Here is a 22,519-nt window from a genome sequence, read left to right as displayed (position 1 = left end):
TTGTTGAGAGGACTTTTACTCCCTTGGAACATTCTTATGATGACATTTTGCAAACACTTCTTGAAACTAAGATCATCATGTTGCCTAAGTCTAGCTCCTATGGAAATCCTTTCTTGGATGATTATTGTGCTTATCATCAATCTAATGACCATGCTACTTTTGATTGTATAGAGCTGAAACATAAAATCCAAGATCTCATTGATGATGAGATTGTTGATCTTGGAACCTCTAGTGACTCATGTGCTGAGAATACTTCTCTTGAGCAAGATTACATTGATGAACCTATGTCTAGTAGTGGCTCCATTACATCTTCCACTTCTTCCAACACTCGTGCATCTCCCAACACTTCAAAGCTTTCCAACATGCCTCCATCAAATAAAGAATCTAATGCTTTCCACATTGACTATGTGTATCCTCAATGGCTACCTCTAAAAGAAACTCAAGCTAACCTTCACTTGGCTGCAAACCTTTTCCATGCGTCTAATCCTAAACATCCTCAACCTTCATGCACTACTATACCTAATCCAAGTACTACTCCATTCACTCTTCATTCTCCCTTGTCCTTAGAAGTGGCTCCATGTCAAGAGGACTCTCAAAAAGAAAAAGCTATAAATGTCAAGAAAGATCAAGATCAAGCACCCTTTCATCTCTTTCAAGATTTTTCCCCTCCATATTCTATATCTTATCCACCTCCTAAGTATGATGAAGATAACACTTTCATTATCTCCTTTGAGCTTACTGAAAATTTTGAGAAAAGTTCTCTTCATATGCTATCCAAAGCTACTTGTCAAGATCAAAGCATCCCCTCGTGTTCTACTTCTCCATATCCACTTCAAAATTTTGCTCAAGCTTCAAGTGCTCCTATTAAAAATGTTGCTCCTATCAAAGATACTCATGAGTCTATTGATGGCTTTGACCATGTTACTCATTCTAAAGAGGTTGATATCCCTTCCCACTATCCCTTTGCATCTTCTAAATCTATCCTTGGTCCTTATCCATCTAAGCTAAAGCATTCAAACCTTCCATCCATTTTGGGGCCTTATGTTCTTCCATCTCCTACATTCACTCCTAGCTCATTCCCTAGCTCTCCTATAATACCTCAAGATCAACAAAGACACTCATCCTTGATGAATTTTCACCCATCTATAAATTTAAACCAGTCATATCATCCTTATTCATCCACAAATCCCAAGTCCTTTGGAAGTGAGAATAAACATAAGAATCCATTGAAAAAGAAAGATCACTATGTCCCATCTAATCGACATGTGAATGCTAAGAAGGAGAATTCACAAAAGAGACCGCAAAGGTCAACTATTAAGAGTGCTAAATCAAAGCAAATGTGGGTTCCTAAATCCATCATTGAAGAAATGCACTCTCAAGCACCCAAAGAACAAGGAAAATCTAAAGCTATGTGGATTTCAAAGTCTCTTTTAAAAGACTTGAATATTGAAAATACTTCAAAGTTGACATTCAAGCTTCCAAAGGCTTCCATTCCATCTTCTTCCAAAAATCTTTCTAAAAATATTCCAAAGCCTTCCACTCCACTTTTTTCCAAATCTCTTCTACCTTCTCATAGATCTAAACCTCAAGCTATTTCATCCATGACTCCTCCATCATTCCAATACCCTTCAAGGTGTGTGTCAATGTTGATCTTGTCCAATATTTTATCTACCCACATGAAATCCTCTAAAGCTTACACCTCCTTTCTATACATGAACTCTTATCCTCCATATACTCTTCCTACTACCATTTCTCTTTCATTACCCTATCAACATCTTTGAGCATACCTTTCTATGGTCTTGGCTTATCATGACTTATCTTTCCTATAGGAGCACTATCTAAATTCAAAAAGCTTGAGCTCTTTCTAAAAATTCAAAAAAAAAAAAAAATGAAAAAAATTGAAAATGTGCCTTGGTGAAAACCACTTCTTGTGGCACCTTGGTAGCAAAAGTAAAGAGAAATAAATCCATCCTATGGTGAAAACTACTTCTTGTGGAACCTTGGATGAGTACCATGATGAAAACCTGGTAAACAGGCATCATGCATAATTCTTCCACCATCCATCTATCCCCTCTTCTCTCTTTGATCTTGACAATGTTAAGCTATCTTTGCATATTGGCTATCTTATCCATGAGATTCTATATTTGTGCTTTCTCATTCACTCATAGCCTCTATCTTGAGCTTTATTCTTAATGCTCTATCCCATTGCTATCCTATCTAGTTGACCCCTTGGTCTTGATCATAATAAATGAAACATGGTTCTCATAGGTCTCTTGACATGTCTACTCTTTTGGACTACACACTTCATTCTATCTCACTTGTTGGCTTCATTGCTTATCCTACATGCTATCTTTCTCATTACTTCCATTGCTTATCCAAAACCTACTTTATATGGCTATCTTTCACTTTCTTGCTACTCTTGAGGAGTGCATCCTTGAGGATCACTTTCACTTGCTTCATACTCCTTTCTTATCCATCTTTTTCTAGCTACCAACTTTCTCCTCCATCATGTCCTATACCTTGCTAGAGATTGGGAGAAAATGATGTGATCTTGCTTAAGAACTAGTGATCTTTAAAACCTTCTAAAAAATCGAAAAAAATCATATATGATGCTGAAAAAGTTCTAAAAATCAGAAAATGTCCTGAAAAAATGATCATCTTAGTGAAAACCTCACTTCGATGTATCACCAATAAAATAAAAAAAAAAAATTCTGTCAAAGTGGTGAAAACCTGGAAACAGGCACTACTTGAAACCCTCGCACCTATGTCTATCAGTCTTAATCATCCACTTCGCTACACATTTCCTAGCTAGGAATTGTTTCTTGTCCTCATCTTGGGGGCACAACTGCTTAGCCTATTGAGGTATTCTTGTGCATTAGGGTTTCTTGGACAACTCACAACATAGTGTTTCTCAACACTTCCCCCACTTTGACATCAAGTGTTTTTCAACACTTTATAGATAGTTTACCTACGGTCTCCGATGTCGCGATATCTCACTATCAGAATCAAGTCTGGAAGAAATGGCCAAGTGACTTACACACACACACACTTTAACACTTAAAAGACTGAGCTATGATGATCTTTATCTACTTTGTGTGTTTTCTATGATGATTTCTTTGCCATGTGTTCCCTCCCTAATAGTCTTTCAAGGATGTCATTGACTAGAAGATTGGGGGCATGGGGCATGTCTTCTTGATTTCTGCTTGTGGGTATACTTTGTTTGTCTATAGTGTTGTAAGCATTTATGTTGGTCCTATTCAACACATTGACTTACAAATGTATCATCCTTGACTGTTTTGCAAGACCGCATTCAGGGTTTATCCTGGCGCTTATGCCTTGATACAGGTGTAATCTTGCTAAATTAAACTTAGGAAATTTAATTGCTTAGTTATCTTGACTTACATGTCTCTGATGCTTAGATTGAATTTCCACATACCTATCTGATATTGATCATATTCATATCCTCATAGTTATACTAGTGATGGTTGTATGATCTCATGATGTCCCTAATAAATGCTCAATGATGAAATTAAGAGTCTAAATGTTATGCGCTTCTTGCTGGTAAACCACATTGCATATTAGCTTGCATTTTAGGTTCATTTTCTAGCTTAGTCTTGCATTCTTGCATATGGGGAGAGCTCTCTCTTCATCTTTTTGTGGACATATCGGCTAACTCCTTTCATATATTTCTTTACTTTCTTCTTGTTCATGTCTTTTCACCTTCTTAATCTTTCGCTTCATCACTTTTCTATCTTGTCATCACATTATATAAAGTTTTGACCTCTTAAATAATTTCAACGTCCTAGATTCATTTTCAGCATCGAAATCCAAATTCGAGTTCATCTTGATGGTCAAAATTGTCTTTTGAATTTCTAATTTCTTCTAAGCAATTAGTTGACCTTTTGAGGTCTAATCTCCAAATCATCAATGGGGCTTCATCATTTCTATGCTACATATCTACTTCTATTCACCTTTTCACATCTAAATCCTCTTTCTACTCAATTTGACCTAATTTTTATGCTATATCCTTCAAGGTCAACTCTAGTCAAACTGGGGCATTTTATCAGTTTTTTTATATAGTCATTCTTGGGTTCTAATCATCTATCTATCATCTTGGACATTGCTATACTCTAATTTTCTCATTTCTAGCCAGTTTTTGCATCCCCTTACCTCATTTCAATTTTGATCCCGAGGGGGCAGAAATACTCTATCACTACTTAGGAGCATTTGTTTGATCTTCTCACTTGTTCTCACTCTATCTGCTATTCTAAGTGTTAGTATTCTTCTTGAATTCTGACATCATCTCTTCCTAGTGTTCAGTACTACTACTATCAGGCTGTGCATTCAGGACTTGCTATCTATTTCTGCATTTCACTCTTCGGAATTAGATATCTAATCTACCACTGCCTACTTGGCTTCGATTTTCTTTGATGTAATATGTTCCTAGATCGATCATGCATTAGTCAAAGAGGGGCAAATGTAATCACCTAAAAATGGTCATCTAGACTATTAGCTCCCTTTTTAACATTTTGGCTAAATTAATTTAATCACTTACCTAAGCCAAATTGCTAATAATCAATTTATTTGATTATAACCTATAGTTTTACTATGCTATCCTAAGTTCATTATTTGATTAAAAGAACATGTCCCCTTTTAATTAAATAAAAGACCCCATTCTTCTAACCCACTTAAAGTGCACACATAAAGTCCTTTTTCTATTTTGCAATTAAAAGAAAAGGCTTTGTGACTTTTGTCTTATATGACAAGTCAACTTATATTCTACTGGTGGACTTATGTGTGCACATGGATCACTCCTCTTTTTGAATTCCACCATTGATCATCCACCATCTTCATCTTGATCTCCACCATCCATACATCTTTAAAAGGGAGAGAGCTTTCCCCATCCATAATCCATCTTTTGAACATTGTTATGCTGCAGGTTTTCTAACAGGTTTTCTTTGGAGCTTTGTGGAGAACTTCTCTTCCTTGTCTACATTCTCTCATCCATGGCATTTTAGCTTAGATTCATGTTGCATGTTAGTTTAGCTTCTATTTTGCAATAATCTCTCACATAGCTTAATATTTGGATTGTAACACTCTCATCCATGCTTAGAATAGCTGCACTTTACATCTCATTCTAGCTTAATTTTCATTTGCATTGCATCCTTGAGGAACTCCTTGGGACATTTGCATTCTTGCATCTTGTCTTTGGAACCTCCCATTGCATGGTTTACTAGCAAGAAGAGTATCTCTAAGGCTCATCTGAGAGCTTTCTTATTCTTAAAATATACTCTCTTGCACTTCGTGGATAGGGAGCTCTAAGCCGGCATCCAAGCATTTCAAACTCATGGAATCGTTTGGATAGAAGGGTTTAGAGTGTGACACTTTCGAGTGTACACATATAAATGTTTTAAGCTATGTTTTAATATTTGAATGAGAGTAGAAATGTTGTTGTATATGTTTGAATGTTTCTAATTTGTAGGAAATGATGGAGTGGCATGAAGAGTGGCAAGCACCACACTAAAGAAGGAGTAATCAAGATCGATCATAGCATGAGAAGTGTGGATCAATTCTGGGTAATAAGCCACATTTGCAAAAGGAGTTATTTCAAAGAGTTTACTTGTTACATTATTTGCAGATCATTATTCTATTACTCAATCAATGTTCTAAAAGTCATGGTTGACATCCTACCCTTTTTCTACTAATGATGTTTGTTCACGAGTTTTTGTGTTATGTTTTTATAAAAATTTCCAATCCTCTATATGTATATATGGAAAGTTAGAGTTAGTCAAGAGGGAAAAGAGGGGAAGATTTTGAAGTTTTTTTCTCTATTCTTTATGAATTGTTTAGTCATGTAACAAATGCAGAATTCTAATGAGAAAATGATTTTGGATTACCTTTTGTGTTCTTAGTTAGTTGAAGCCAACAAAGGGGGCCCACTTGGGAGGTGGAATAGATTTAGGTAGAGTAGATTTGTTTCTTGTAATTTCCTTTTTAAGATAGATTTATTGTATTAGTCCTGCAACATAGTTACTATGAAAGTTCTTGCAATATTTGTGGAAAACTGTCATAGTGGATATTTGAACTATTAACTAGTTTAGAATTCCCTTTTCTATAGTTTCTATTGTTCTTTGTTGATAATCTAAGTATTCTTACTATTCTATATCAGTAGTATAGATTCCTTTCATGCATTTTACTTTCCTATAGCATAGGTGTTAAGACTCTTAAAGGAACTCGATGCACATATTGTGCTGACCCATTTCAAGTCCTACGTCCCTAGGTTTGACAATTCAAATGTATTTTTATAGTAGAATAGATAGTTCTCAAGATGGATAGAGTACCCCTTGTTAGAGGAATAGTAGTGTGATTATATTGATCTATTATGGAAACCTACATTTTTGGCACCATTGCTGAGGATGCTATCAAACTAGGAACCTTCATGAGTCCTCTATTTCTAGATTAGTATGTTAGTTAGAAACCATAAGATTGAGTGCTTGATCCACAAGTAACCAATTCAATTGCATGCATCAAAGAGGAAGACCACGAGATGAATATGGAAGATTTCTTCCCCAGGAGCCTATTAATTTGAAAGAAGACATTGAAGAAGAAGCTGAGTTTCCTTTTTTAGATGCAAGCCCTATTTTTCCTACAGAATAATCCTCAAGGGTGAAACCTTTGGATACAAGTGGCCTTCAACCTTTTGCTAAAATTTTGGCCAGTTTTCTTGATATTACTTCTCTAAATCTACTAGTTGTTAACAATCCAGTGCCCAATATCCCTTTTCAATAGCAACCTCATTATCAAATACCTCTAGTAATGCCACAACCTACTTTTCTATTTCCTCCCAAGCCTTGTAACCAATGCTAATATTAAAAATATACCTCTAAATGCTCTTCCAAAGTTTTATAGCCTCGCAATTGAAGATCTTGATACTTTCTTGTTTGTGTTTGACATACTTTGTCATAGCTTTGACTACAACACTAATGCCAATAAGCTCAAATTATTACTAGCAACACTAAAAGAGTCAACTTTATAATGGTTCATGGGTTTAGGAACCAATGCAGTGGCTACTTGGGATGAAATGCAAACTCTATTTCTGGACAAGTACAAAGTGTATTGCAAAGAAAATGACTCAAGAGGAGATGACATTTTTAGAATATAAAAAAAGGAGGAAGAAACATTGGAAGACTATGTTTCACATTTCTTGTATACACTGTAGAAGAACCCTTAGCATGTGTTGTTTGAGGATTCACAAAACCTAGTCTTTTTGAGAGGTCTAAATGATAGTTGTCTAGAAGCATTAGACTTGGTGGCTGGAGGAGATGTGTATCAATCTTCTTGGGATGAACTCAAGAAAATTTTTCTTAATTACTCAAGATCAACCATGAATAAAGGAAAAGGACATCAAACTATAGCTACTAAAGGAATCAATTATGGTATTTCAAAGTTGGAGATATTTAATCTGCTCTCAAATTTTAAGTAGGACATTATAAATGATGTCGCTACACATCTTGACATAATGACTGCAAAGAAGAAACACATAGAAGTTGAAGTACAACTAGCTAAGTACTGTCCCCATTGTCAAAAGTAGAAGAAAGATTTCCAATGCAAACTGGTTGCTAGCGTGGAAAACCAACATCTTCCAATTGAGTATATCAAGATAGATGGAGATGATGAGCAAGTATTCTTTGTTGCTCAATGCTGGCCATGGGCCCAACATCAAGGTATGCCTCAGGACCCTTTGCAAAATTTAAATCTTATGGTAATAAATGGCAAAATTGTAATACCCAAGGTCCTCCACAATATAGTCAACCTAACTAGAATAATACTTGGAAAAATAATCCATAATAGCCCTAATGGCCTCAGAATTCCCAACCTTCTTGGCCAAACCAATAGAATAATCAATGGTAGAATCAATGGCAACCACCCTAGGGGAATTGGCAATCTACAAATAAATGGAGAGGACCTCAACAATGGCCTAACCAAAATATTGGTACTCCACAATTACCACCCCTAGTCCAACAACTTTCACTAACGCAACCACCTACAAGTCCTAGACCTCAAAAGAAGACCCGATTACCTGCACAACCTCAGCCAAATCTGAATAACTAGTAGACATAACAACCCATGTACTCTTTTGATGCTTAGCAATATCCTACTTATGCTCTGAATGTTGCAAATATACATTTGAGATCTAGTACAACCATACCAATGCCTAAACAGCCTCTTATAACTAAAATACTAGATACTCCTACAACATCAAAACCCCCAGTTTCTAAAGAGGTTGATCCAACTAATGTCACTATTTCAGCTCAAGCCTAATCAATGGTTGAACCTCCTTTTCCAGAGAAGCTCATACAAAGTAAACTTGTCCAAATAGAGGAACAATCTTTTGATATTGTTGATTAGTTAAATAACATGCATGTCCAAATACCCCTATTCCAAGCTATTAAAGATGTTCCCATCTATGGCAAAGCCATTAGAGAAGCATGCTTGAAGAAGCCTGAGAGGAAGAAAAAGGACCCAAGTACAATCCATGTTGTAGGACAATTGGTTGACATTATTTTAGGAAAATTGATCACTCCTAAATATTGTGATCCAAGTAGTCTAGTTCTGAATATGGTTATAAATGGTTAGTCTATTAAAAATGCTTTAATTGATCTTGGTCCTGCTATAAATGTCATGACCAAGGATACTATGAAGAAGTTGAAAATAGAAGGATTAAGGGCTACTCCAATAATTCTGCAACTTGTAGATAATTCTATTTTCACTCCTAATGATATGATAGAAAACATAGTTGTAACCCTAGACTCTCTAGAACACCCTGCAGATTTCATGATTCTATCTCCCAAAATCAATTTATTTGGTTACCCTATCATTCTAGGATGACCATGGTTAGCTACAACTGATGCAAATATAAGTTGTTGGCCAAGAAATATGACCATATCTAATGCTCAAGCAACAAAGAAATTTGATTTATATCCTCCAGTACAACCACAACTAGAATTAAGCACATATATCTAGCCAAATTTAGGGGATGAAGAAGAAGAGTTAAACTCTATAGTACAACCTATGATGTTACATAGACAATCTTTCATAAAGCTACAAGAAGAGGACTCAGTAATTCAAAGTATCCTAACACTTGTGTGGTAGAAAAAGATGTATCTGACAGTTTCATGTTAGAGTTAACAACATATGAGGAATGTAATGAGAATTGTATTCTGCTCAAAGAACCATAAATTATTTTTCAACTCTTACCATGTGATTGAATCTACCACTATTGTTGAGCTGTTAAAAGGTCATAATCTTCATGTCAATCCTAAATTATCTTCCACATAGATGAATTAGTTAACAAAGATGCTTCAAGAACATGAAAAGACTTTTGCATGGGACTATGGGGATATGAAAGGGTTGAGTCCTACATTATGTACCCATAGAATATACATCAATGAAGGGTGTCTGTCACTCTGTCAACCCCAAAGAAGGATTAATCTAGCCCTTAGAGAAATAGTTAAAACTAAATTGAAAAAATTACTTGATGCTAGTTTTATTTATCCTATATTTGATAGTAGATGGGTGTCACCCCTTGTCATAGTGCCTAAAAAGGGAGGTAAATGGTAGATTTGTGTAGATTGCAGAGAATTTAATAAAGCAACCAAAAAGGATCACTTTCCTTTACCATTTATAGATCAAGTTCTAGACACTTTGGCTTGAAACAAGTATTTCTCTTTTCCAGATGCTTACAATGGTTATAATCAAATAAGTATTTCTCCTAAAGACCAAGACAAAACCACATTTACATGCCCATGGGGTACTTTTGCATATTCTATTTTGCCATTTGGCTTGTGTAATACTCCTACAACATTCCAATGAGCTGTCATAAGAATTTTTGCTAATATATCACATGATTGTATGGAAATATATATGGATGATTTCACAACATTTAGAGTTACCTTTGAAGAAACCATGATGAATCTTGAAAAGGTTCTTATCTGATGTAAAGAGCATAATCTGGCACTTAATATTGAAAAAAATTGCATGTTCATGCAGAAAGGAGTGGTACTTGGTCATTTCATATTAGCTTTAGGAATACAAGTGGACTTAGCTAAGATAGAGGTAATTCTAACACTGCCCATACCTACAAAACTGAAAGATGTAAGATCTTTTTTAGGTCATGCTAAATATTATAAACATTTCATAAAAAAATTCAACAAAATAGCTAGTCCTTTGTACACATTATTGACTAAGGAAGCTGAATTTATTTGGACCCCCGAATTCAATGAAGCCTTCCTATAGCTTAAGAAACTTCTCACCATGACACCAATTTTACAAGGACCAAATTGCTCAATTCCATTTCATATCCATACTGATGCATCAGACTATGCTATAGGAGTTGTATTAGGGCAAAAGCCTACTAATCTTGAGAATACCATCTACTATATTAGTAAAAGCCTTCATAGACCAAAGCTAAATTATACAATAATAGAAAAAGAACTTTTAGCCATAGTCTATGCATTAAACAAATTCAGACACTATGTGATTGGATATCTTATTTTTGTTCATACTAATCACTCAGCTAAAAGGTATTTAATGAAAAAACTAGTTGTCATTGGTAGATTGGCAAGATGGCTCTTGCTGTTACAAGAATTTGATATTATCATTATTGATAAGCTAGGAAAATCCAACATAGTTGTAGATTATTTGTCTAGATTGACCATGACTTATGAATATCCAACTCTAATTGAAGACACTTTTCCAAATGAGCGCTTGTTCCATATAGCAACTCATACACCATGGTATGTAGAAATTGCAAATTATCTTGCCACAAATAGACTGCCCCCACACTTCTCTTATAAAGAAGAGAAAGTTAGTAGAGAAAATTTTTCAATACTCTTGGATAGATAGCAATCTCTTCTATGTAGGGCTAAATCAAGTCATTATGAGGTGTGTCAGGGAAGATGAGACATATGATATACTGCATTCTTGTCATGATGAACCATGTGGAGGCTATTTTGCAAGAAAATGAAAAATACTAAAGATACTTATTAGAGGATACCATTGGACAACCCTACATAAGGATTCAATGACATAAAAAACTAATTGTGACAAATACCAAAGGATGGGCTAACCAACCAAAACTGATGAGATTTCACTCACTCCATAGGTTTTCATCACACCTTTTAACAAATGAGGCATGGAATTCATAGGTCCAATTGACTCACCATCAAGTGGCAAGTCCTACATCTTAATATGTATAGATTATAGAGCAATGAAAAATGCCAGAGATGAGAAAGTAGCTAAGTTTTTGTATGAAGAAATATTTACCCATTATGGAGTGCCAAGAGAAATTGTTACAGATCAATGACCTTGGTTGAAATCAAATTTGACCACTAAAGTTATGATGAAGTAAAACATAAGGCACCATAAATCTAGTCCTTATCATCCTCAAGAAAATGGGCAAGCAGAGGTTACCAATAGAGAACTTGGAGCCATTTTGACCAAAATAGTACACATACATAAGAAGGATTGGACAAGTAGATTAACTAAAGTTGTTTGGGCATACCAAACCACATGGAAGACAAAAACTAGATTTACTCCATTTGAGATTTTCTATACTAAAGTAGCAATGTTACCCATTGAATTTGAACACAAGACACTATGCACTGCTTTAGAATTGAACATCAATCTTCCTACAACACAACAAGAGAGACTCCTCCACTTAAATTCGTTGGATGAAATATGAAAGAGAGCTCTAGAAATAACATTTATTATTCAACACTAATGAAATTAGTGGCATGATGAACATATCAAGAATAAAAGATTTCAAGAAAGAGATTGGGCCCTCCTCTATGATTCTTGTTTCAAAGAGAATCCAGGGAAATTGCTAACTCCATGGTTAAGGCCTTATGGAATTCAACATGTATTTGACAATGGCACAATGCAACTCACATCCATTGATCCTATTTAATTTAAGTTACTTTTGAATGGACATAGGCTACATCTTTATCATAATCCATAGACTAAAGCATAGTTCTTGCCATAATTTCAACCAACTAGTGCACCACCTCTTCTGAACACAGTTCCTATAGTAGAAGATGAAAATCTTCTTCCTGCAGCCATGCAATGATGGAATTCTAGGAACCTTCATAATAAAACCTCATTTAAATATAATGCCCCATTCTTCCATTCACTTTTCTCTTTCTTCATAATCAAACCATCTCATTTCTTTATCTACCATCCATCCACATTCCACCTTCTATGTCACCCACACTCTATTTCTTTTTTCTTTCAATAAAAAACCGTCAACACTTTCTATGATTATTGGCCTTTTCCACCTCATCAACTTGCATGTGGATGTACAATCACAAATTTTTAGGTACAAAAATTTATTTTCCTCTTTATTCATTTTTAAAATATAGGTTTTGATATTTATATCTAATACTACATTATATATATCATATAAGACTTAAGCTAGTTTCTCCTTCCCATACCAAAATTTTTAAAGTGCAGACACTTGTCAAATTTTAGTGGGGGACTGGGAAAGTGTAGTAATTTATAAATTTCACCTCCCTGTTATCCTATTCATGCCTACATCAAAAAATGTTCTTTGGAAATAGTTTGATAGTTTTCATTTCATTAATTTTTAAAATCTTTTTGTATCCATCGTACCTTTTATTGTGATTTTTGGGAAAAGATCTCTTGTACTTGACATGATTGAAAGGATTAAGAGCTATTATGGGAACATTTTTAGTTAAAGACTCAATGTACTCCACCATTAATGCATCATTATTTTACATGCCAAAAATAAAGGGGTCTTGATTATGAGAAGTGGTAACAACATATGGTATTTTTAAAATTAGTTTTGAAGCTCAGAGCAAAAGAATTTGCAAAGGTAAGAGGGACAAAAATTTGTCATAGTAGCAAGAGTGGAAGCCAAAATTTTTGAAGATGGGAGGACAAATAAAGAGGTATGAGCCAGTCATTCATAATATTTTACTCGCAAATATTGAAGCAGTGTAGCGATTCCATGCTTGTGGATGGCTTGGTTATTTCCTATAATTAACATAATTTAGTGAGGAAGTGGCAATGGAGTTCATGAAAACACTTGATGAAGGAGAAGCCTTAGTTTGGAGATTGAGATTGCTTGCTACCAAGTAAAGAATAGCATAGGTCACCATATTACTAGCAATTGGGGAACATTATCCAAATGAGCATGATGCTAGATCTACAAGGGTACAGTTCACTTAGCAAGGTGACCCTCAACTAGAAATCACAAAACAAGGATATAAGAGACTTTCTCTTCCACCTCCATATCTAGAGATAGCAACCCACATTATCAGATATTTACCTATGAAGGTAGGTTTCTAAACTTACATGCTCATCATTTTAAATTTCTTAGTTGCATAAGGCATAACATGCAAGTTAATATTCCCAACTTTCTTTGCAATATGTTATGTATCAGTGTTAAGGAAGCCCAAAAAGGAAAGACAAATTCTATTTCCCATCATGCCCTCATTAAGCTTCTAGTTGAATGATGTCTTAGGGATTCTTCCCCTATTTCATGGGAATTTTTTTTTAAATCCTAAATCTTACAGCCACAAGTTAACATTATTCCTTAAATCTTAAAAAATAGGAAGAAACCATAGAGCCAATTCAGAATCTAGCTGAAAAGGAAAAAGAACCCTCTCTTGATAAGTTTGTTAAGACTAATTTAGAAGATGATATTCTAAGCTCTTCTAGGGGTAAAGGCAAGAGTAACGCTAGCCCTAACCTCAAAAACAAAGTGTAAAATCCCTTTGTTAAGGTAACAAAAAGAAAGAGGTTTGTTCCTATAGTAATTGATCCTACAACATCTACTCTAGTCATGCCTAAACCTAAGTGGACCTGTAAAGTGGTCAAAGTTGAAGAAGGTCTTGTAAATTGAAGCCCTTGCATGTGAGGTTGAGTATCTCTAGCTTCTATTGAAAAATCAAATGCCCCAGTTTCAAAATCTTAAACAGAGTCAATAGTTAAAAATGTCCTGAATGATTCTCCTGTGCAAGTATAGCCCCAAAACATAGAAACACATGAAGATGAGTTTGTCAAGGAGACACCGCAAGAGAATTTAGAAATGTGCAATTCAATTCCTACTACTATTCCAAAAGAAGCACCCAACAATGAGCAACCTATCATGCCATCAGTCTCTGAATATTCCAATGTCTCCCTTATACCTTATAAATCTTCTTGGTACACCCAATATTTCAAAAAATTTGCTAGAAAACAAAAGATGAAATCTAAAACTCAAGAATTTTCATCATCAGCAATTTAGTCAATATTGTTTGGTCTATACAGTCATTTTATTTTTTAGAAATTCTTGTGAAAACAAGAGAGAGACCAAATGTAAAAGGAAATATTTGATAGAGACAAAGAAATTGAATCATTAAAGGAGCAACTAGAAAAGCAAAATCAACAAATGAATAAGGCTTTGAAGCTAACCAATCAGGCTATAGCTTGTAGACCACCCCCAAGGGTGTATGCTATGTGTCTGAAAGAATAGTTTCTATTGTTTGAATTGATGATGATAGTAAGAAATATTAATTGTGAGTTTAAGAATGCTCGAGATTTTTATAATGTGTATCAAACTTTTCCCTCATGAAAAAAGAACTTGTGTGAGCTCTATTTACATAATTTCATAATTCCATAAGAAATAGAGTGGAATCCCTTGTTCTACATAGGGGATTTTCATTTAAGAGCTCTAATGGCATGGATACACAATGAAACCAATTATGATAGATAGTTTAATTCTTATAGAGACCTCAAAAAATCTAAGCCATTGCCACTTTAGGCTAAATCACATAAGCCTTATGACCTCCTGAGGGATTGGTTCAAATTAACTCATGGAAGGCCAAAACTAGAAATTAGATAGAAAGTGTTTGAAGAAAGGGAAAAAGTTTACAAAGAGTATCAAACACTTCCTAATTTTACACAATAGACAGCAATTGCAGGGCTTAGAAATGGGTGGATTCAACTACTAGAATCTTTTAGAAAAGTTGAACCATACATCCCTATTAATTTCAAGGTAGCAGTGAATAGAGTGCATGTATACATGCAATTGGAAAGGAAAATAAGGAAAGAGTTATGGATGCCACTAAACTTCCAACCTCCTACCCTTCTCTGGCCCCTGTATGAAAGCAATACTACCAAGTTAGATCCATTAGTTGAAGAGCACTTGAGTGAGAATTGGAGATAATCAAGAGGATACTTCTGCACCTTCAAAAGTGGGAAACATGGGAAGACAATAGTGGAGATTTTAGAACAATGGCGAAGAAGTACAATGCTTGAGGATAAGAATTGGCATAGTGGGGGGTAGATGATGAGCCAAATTAATATCTCAAATTTGATATAGTTTTTATTTAGTCTAAACTTACTCTTTGAGCCATGAGAAAAATATTTCCAAAATACTTGTTTTAAATGTCTTATGCTGAATGTAACTAGAACCTATTAAACCTTTGGATAGTGGATATTACATACCCTGCTTAATATTATATATAAAGTGTAGTATTTCATATAAATGTTTTAAGCTATGTTTTAATATTTGAATGAGAGTAGAAATGTTGTTGTATACATTTGAATGTTTCTAATTTGCAAGAAATGAGGGAGTGGTATAAAGAGTGGAAAGCACCACATTAAAGGAGTAATGAAGACTAATCATAGAATGAGAAGCACAGATTAGTTCTAGGTGATAAGTTGCATCTGCAAAAGGAGTTATTTTAGAGAGATGACTTGTTATATTATCTGTGGACCTTTATTCTATTGCTCAATCAATTTTCTAAAAGCCATGGTTGACATCTCACCCTTTTTCTATTGATGATGTTTGCTCATGATTTTTTATGTTATGTTTTTGTAATAAGTTATAATCCTCTATATATATATGGAAAGTTAGAAATTGGTCAAGAGGGAAAAGAGGGTAATATTATGAAGTTGTTTTCTCTATTCTTTATGAATTGTTCAATCATGTAACAAAAGTAGAATTCTAATGAGAAAGTGATTTTGGATTACATGTTGTGTTCTTAGTTAGTTGAAGCCAACCAAGGGGGCCCACTTGGGAGGTGAAATAGATTTAGGTAGAGTAGATTTCTTTCTTGTAATTTCCTATTTAAGATAGATTTACTATATTAGTCCTGCAACATAGTTACTATAAAAGTTCTTATAGCACTTGTGGAAAACTATCATAGTGGATATTTGAACTATTAACTAGTTTAGAATTCCCTTTTCTAAAGTTTCTAGAGTTCTCTATTGATAATCTACGTATGCTTACTATTCTGTATCAATAGTATAGATTCCTTTCATGCATTTTACTTTCCTACAACATAGATGTTAAGACTCTTAAACAAACTTGGTGCAAATATTGTACTGACCCATTTCAATTCATACATCCCTGGGTTGACAATTCAAATGTGTTTTCATAGTAGAATAGATAGTTCTCAAGGTGGATAGAGTACCCCTTGTTAGAGGAATAGTAGTGTGATTATCTTGATCTATTATGGAAACCTGCATCAAATAATATTTTGTTGTTGCTGACCAACATCATTTGTCCACATGCTAAAAAGTCTCAATACAATAGGTGCATACTCCTACTTCTTTGACAATAATTATTTTATTCACACTAAACAATTCACAATATGTTAGATGCATATTCCTGCTTCCTTACATGAATATTTCTAAATCACCCTAAAGAGATATCTCTCCTTCATTCATACACTTCTTCTCTCCCATTTCTTTCCATTCATAATCTCTTCCCCATAATTAGAATTTTTTTTATGCATATTTTGTCCCCCATTGACATAAATCTCAAAGGCCTTAATGTTACACCATACCAATTGTTACATACCAATTGCTAATATGATGCTCCAAGTCTTGAATTAGATTGAGTGTCCAAAGACACTATTCAAAAAAAAATACCAAGAGTCCTCAATAATTCTACTCATCACACATACTCCCCCATATGGGAAGCATCAACATTCGGTCCAAGCTAACAATAGTGTTTTGTACCACTAGATTCATGCACTCTTTGAGTCATCTACTCAAAAGAAGGTAGGGGCATAACCCTAAGCATATCTCTCAAGTACTCAAATGTATATTTATACAAAGGCTTCACAAATATATCTGCAATTTGATCTTTAGAACTCACATGCTCCAATCTAATTTCCTTTTCTATTGCTTTCTCTTTCAGCACATGATACTTAATAGATATATTCTTAGTCTTAGAATGTAATACATGATTCTTAGAAATACTTACTATACTTGTGTTATCATAGTAAATGATAAAAGGTTCTTCAAACTCAATTTTGATATCCTTTAGCATCTACTTCATCCACATAACTTGATTATAGTTATTTGATGTTGCAACATACTCTACCTCAACTATACTTTTAGAAATTAAATCTTGCTTCTTTCTTAGCCATGAAACCAATATTCCTCCAAGAAATAATTCTCCACCATGGTTGCTCTTCCTATTGTCCATACTTCCTGCCCAATCTACATTAGTATATGCACATAAAGTGAAATCACTTGATCTATCATACCAAATTCCATAGTCAAATGTTCCTTTCAAATATCTGAATATTCTCTTTATTACTAAAAAATGATACTCCTTAGGATCAACTTAAAATATAGCTACAATCCCAACTACAATTTCTATATCTAGTCTGGTGTGAGTTAGATACTACAAACCTCGAATCATGGATTTGTATTTCTTCTGCTCTACTACATGTGTCTCATCTTTGCAGGATAACTTGTGACTAGTTATCATAGGTGTACCAATAGGTTTACAACATTCTAAACCAAACCTTTTCAACAAGTCATTTAGATACTTAGATCATGAAATGAAAATACCATCACTATTTTGTACAATCTACAATGCTAGAAAAAACTTCATTTCTCCTATCATGCTCATTTCAAACTCATTCTTCATCTCTTTAGAAAACTTATCACTTGCTTCATTATTAGCTCCAAAAATGATGTCATTAACAAGTAATACTATTATTAGAAAACCATTCTCAACTTATTTCAAATACAATTTATTATCTACCATTCCTTTAGAAAATCTAGGCTTTACTAGGTAACTATCCAACCTCAAGAAGTTATGCTTCAATCCATCAACAAAATAAATGTCATCAGTATTAGTTTTACCATCAAGAGTAATGGATCCAATTCATGTTATATGATAGGATTTTTCCAAATCTAACAATACCTCCATCATGATTCTTGAACTTAACAAAACTTATTCATATCACTAGTCATGTGATGTGAATAGCCACTGTCAATTATCCAATCAAAATTATTTTCCACTTGGAAATTTGGGCTCTTTCTTCTCTAATTTCTTTATCAAGATCATCTTCCTTGATAACCACAAATCCCAATTCATTATCACTTTCACTTTGACCTTTTTAATCAGATTCTTCATCTTCATATACATACAATCAATTTTTATCTCTATCTCTTCTAGGCTTAAACTTTCCCTTAAAAATTTTCTCTCTTTTAGGACATTTAGATGCATAATGACTAAATTTATCACAATTCCAATATTTAATGATTTTCTTGCCATCTATTTCTCTTCTCATAAGAAAGGCTATTCCTTCCTTAATCTTCATTTCTTCATTAGATCTATTGGAGTTTTAAAACTACTAGGCTATAAGAAATTTAACAGCAAGGTTCAAAAGACAAAAACAAGCCTAAGGGTTAGCTACTTCCTATATTCAACATGAATTTCTTCAAATTTGGACCAACTTCAATAGCATCTCAGGGATTATCTACTCTTTTGGCTCTACAAGAATAGGATGAGTGCACATCAAGGATAAAATAACCGATACTTGATATTTTCTTCACACTTCACTTATTCACTAATATTATTTCATCATAGTTATCCCCTATAGAAAATATTGGCCACAATTCTTCTTGGTTTTATAGATAATTCTTGGTTATAGTAGCTAACTATAACACATAGAGATTTATTGCAAACAAGTGCTGACTAGCAATTAAACTCTTCATACAAAAAAGAAAAAAATTGATTTGACTTTAAATTTTTGCTTTGTGCAACCATATGAGTTCTTGTATATGCATATGAACTAATGATCAATGCCCTATCCATTTCTACACAGAGTCACTAGTACAAAAATAGTAATATGTGACTAAAAAAACTACTAAAATTTGTATATATGTGACTAAAATCAGTCACATGACTAATAGTAGTTAATATCCATCCTTTTATAACACTACTAAATATACTACTAAATAATTTTAGTCACTTATTTGATCACTGATTTTGATCATCAATTTAATCACATATTTACTCGTATATTTGATAGTGGAGTTAGTCACATATATAGTGGTACATTTAGTAGCATATCTAATCACATATTTATTATATTTACTCACATATTTGCCAGTGTATTTAGTAGCATATTTAATAGTATATTTAGTCACATATTTAATAGCATATTCAATAGCATATTTAATCACATATTTGGCACATATTTGATATTGTATTTAGTAGCATATTTAATAGTAAATTTGGTCACATATTTAGTAGCATATTTAATAGTATATTTAGTCACATATTTGGTAGTGTACTTGGTCATAATGGGACACGATGGAATCAAACCACCATCCTCCTGCTTGTAAAGCAGGTGCTCTTCCATTGAGCTAGCACCCTTTAAAGAATACATAAAAAATTATTATTTGTTTCATTTCATTCTCAATATAGCACCCAAAAAGCTTATATAACAAATAGTCAAAGCTTAGAAATTCACATTTCATGTACTAGGAATTTAAGAATAATCAAATGAAATCTTACACCTTAGCAACTATTTGGGGCCATAGGGACATTATAGACACTATCATTAAATAGATCACCACCATGTACATGTGAAAGGAATTCAATTAATGATAAGTGATGAGTCTAAAAAATGCCTTTATTTTGTTATGTTTAACATACTTTATGATACTCTGTTCATCCTTTTTTTAACACTTATAAGCTTATGTTTGACAAACCTTTGATGATTTATGGGGTAGAAAAACTATGTCATCCTTTGCCTAAATTATATCTAATATGCAATATTTCATATAAATATCCAAATGTGTGTTCTTATGCTTGAATTTAGTTTGATGGATGTTTATTTGCAAATATGTTTTATATCATAACTAACCTAATGATAAGAATTAAAGGATGAGCGAAAGAATCCAGAAGTTGGTTGCCGATAGCATTCAAGGAGAAATGAGCATCAAGGAACAACCACAAAAAGGAAGTTATAACCACTCTAGGAAACATGGCAGAAAATAAGGAGGAGTTTTTATGAGCCATTACCTTCTTTGTATTTATGTTGTAACAAGCGGATGTCATGACTTCATTGCTCCCTCCTCAATTTTGTTATTCTTCCTTTCCACTTTCAGTTGTTCTCCTATATTCTCTCCTGCAGACTTAACTTAGGATAGTTACTTTTCTGTTATGTAATAAAGAGTAGATTCCCTATATATGTCGAGATCGACTCTTGTGTGTGAATTTTTTAGTTTTTAGCTTTTAGTTTTTGGTTTTGATAAGTTTTATCGAGTAAGAGAGAACACTGATTCATAGTTTGTTGCAGTTGTGTTTTAAAATTTTGAATTATGTAATGATTGATTAATAAAATGAATTAGTTCTCTTTAGTTTCTATCCTGCATTGGTAGATTAGAGAAGCCAACCAAGGGGGGCCACTTGGAAGGTGGATTAGATTAGGATAGAATAGATTCATTTTACTAAGCATTAGCAGAATTTTAAGTAAGACATAGCTAGTTAATTCCTTCCTGTAGCATTACACTTCATGAACATTCTTGCAGCATCTGCGAGAATAGTCTAATGGATGAGTCAAGATGGAATCTCTATTATCTTGTCATTGTGTTTTCAACATTCATAGATTCAGTAGTTTCCTTTCTATAGTAGTAGTGTAGTTTCCTTCCTTTGCATTTTTACTTTCCTGCAGCACAAGCATAATGACTCATCAAGGTACCTAGTGCACATATTATGCCGACCATTTCAAGTATACATCCCTAGGTTGACAATCTAAATGCACCTCATGGTAGGGGAAAAGTAGTCCTTAGCTTGAATAGATTATTCCTAAGCAAAGCCTATCGCATGACTATGGAATACCTATTGTGAGGCGGTTCATTTTTGGTGCCATTGTTGGGGATGGTGTCAAGCTAGGAGCATTTTTGAGTCATAGTTTTTAGATTAAGTTTGTTTTTACCAGTGTGAAAATTTTAGTTGCATGCATCAAAGAGGAAGATGACGAGATGAATATGGAAGATTTCTTCCACAGGGATCTATTAATTTGAATGAAGAAGTTGAAGAAGAAGTTGAGTTGCCCTTTGAAGACTCAAGTCCTATTTTCCCCACAGTATCATCATCAAGAGTTGAATCCCTAGATATATCTAGTCTCCAGCCTTTCACTGAAATATTGACCAGTTTTCTTGATAACACTACCTCGAATCCACTAGTTGTTAATCACCTAGTGCCTAACCTTCCTTTTCAATAGCAACCTCATAATCCAGTCCCACCAGTCATGGCACAACCCACTTTTCCATTTCCACTTCAAAGTCTCATAACCAATGCCAATCTCAAGAATATACCTCCCACTGCTCTTCCGAAGTTCTATGGCCTTGCAACTGAAGACCCCGATACCTTCTTGTTTGAGTTCGACATCCTTTGTCATAGTTTCAACTACAACACTGATGCCCATAAGGTTAAATTATTTTCAGCCACATTGAAAGAATCAGCTTTACGATGGTTCATGGGCTTAGGAGCCAATGCAGCTGTAAATTGGGATGAAATGCAAGCCTTGTTTTTGGAAAAATATAAAGAATATTGCAAAGCATCTGGCACAAGAGGAGATGATATCTTTAAGATATCACAGAAGGAGGAAGAGACATTAGAAGACTATGTTTCTCAATTTTTATATACACTACAAAAGAATCCTTAGCACACATTGTCTAAAGATTCCCAAAGACTAGTCTTTCTAAGAGGAGTGAATGAAAACTATTTGGAAGCATTGGACCTGATGGACGGTGGAGATGTATATCAAGCTCAACAAGATGACCTCAAAAAGATATGTCAAAACTACTCAAGGTCAACCATGAAGAAAGGTTGAGGACCCCATTCTACGATTACAAAAGGAATTATTCAAGGCATTTCAAAACTTGAAATATCCAATTTGTTGTCAGATTTCAAACAAGACATCAGTAATGATGTCACTACACAATTGGATACAATGACTACAAAGAAGAAGCAAGCAGAGGCTAAGTTACAACTAGCTGAGTATTGTCCTCATTGCTAAAAGCAAAAGAAGGATTGCCACTGTAAATTGGTTGCAAGCATGGAGAACCAGCATCTTCCAACTGAATATGTAACGATAGATGGGGATGATGAGCAAGTATTCTTTGTTTCTCAATGCCAACCATGGGCTCAACATCAAGGTATGCCTCAAGACCCCTTGCAAAATTCAAATTT

This window comes from Cupressus sempervirens, chromosome 8 (genome assembly GCF_028749045.1).
Source record: "Cupressus sempervirens isolate cs-2001-9-10 chromosome 8, ASM2874904v1, whole genome shotgun sequence".
NCBI classification, from domain to species: Eukaryota; Viridiplantae; Streptophyta; class Pinopsida; order Cupressales; family Cupressaceae; genus Cupressus; species Cupressus sempervirens.
The sequence above is the reverse complement of the archived record's forward strand: the minus strand, read 5'-3'. Positions refer to the sequence as shown.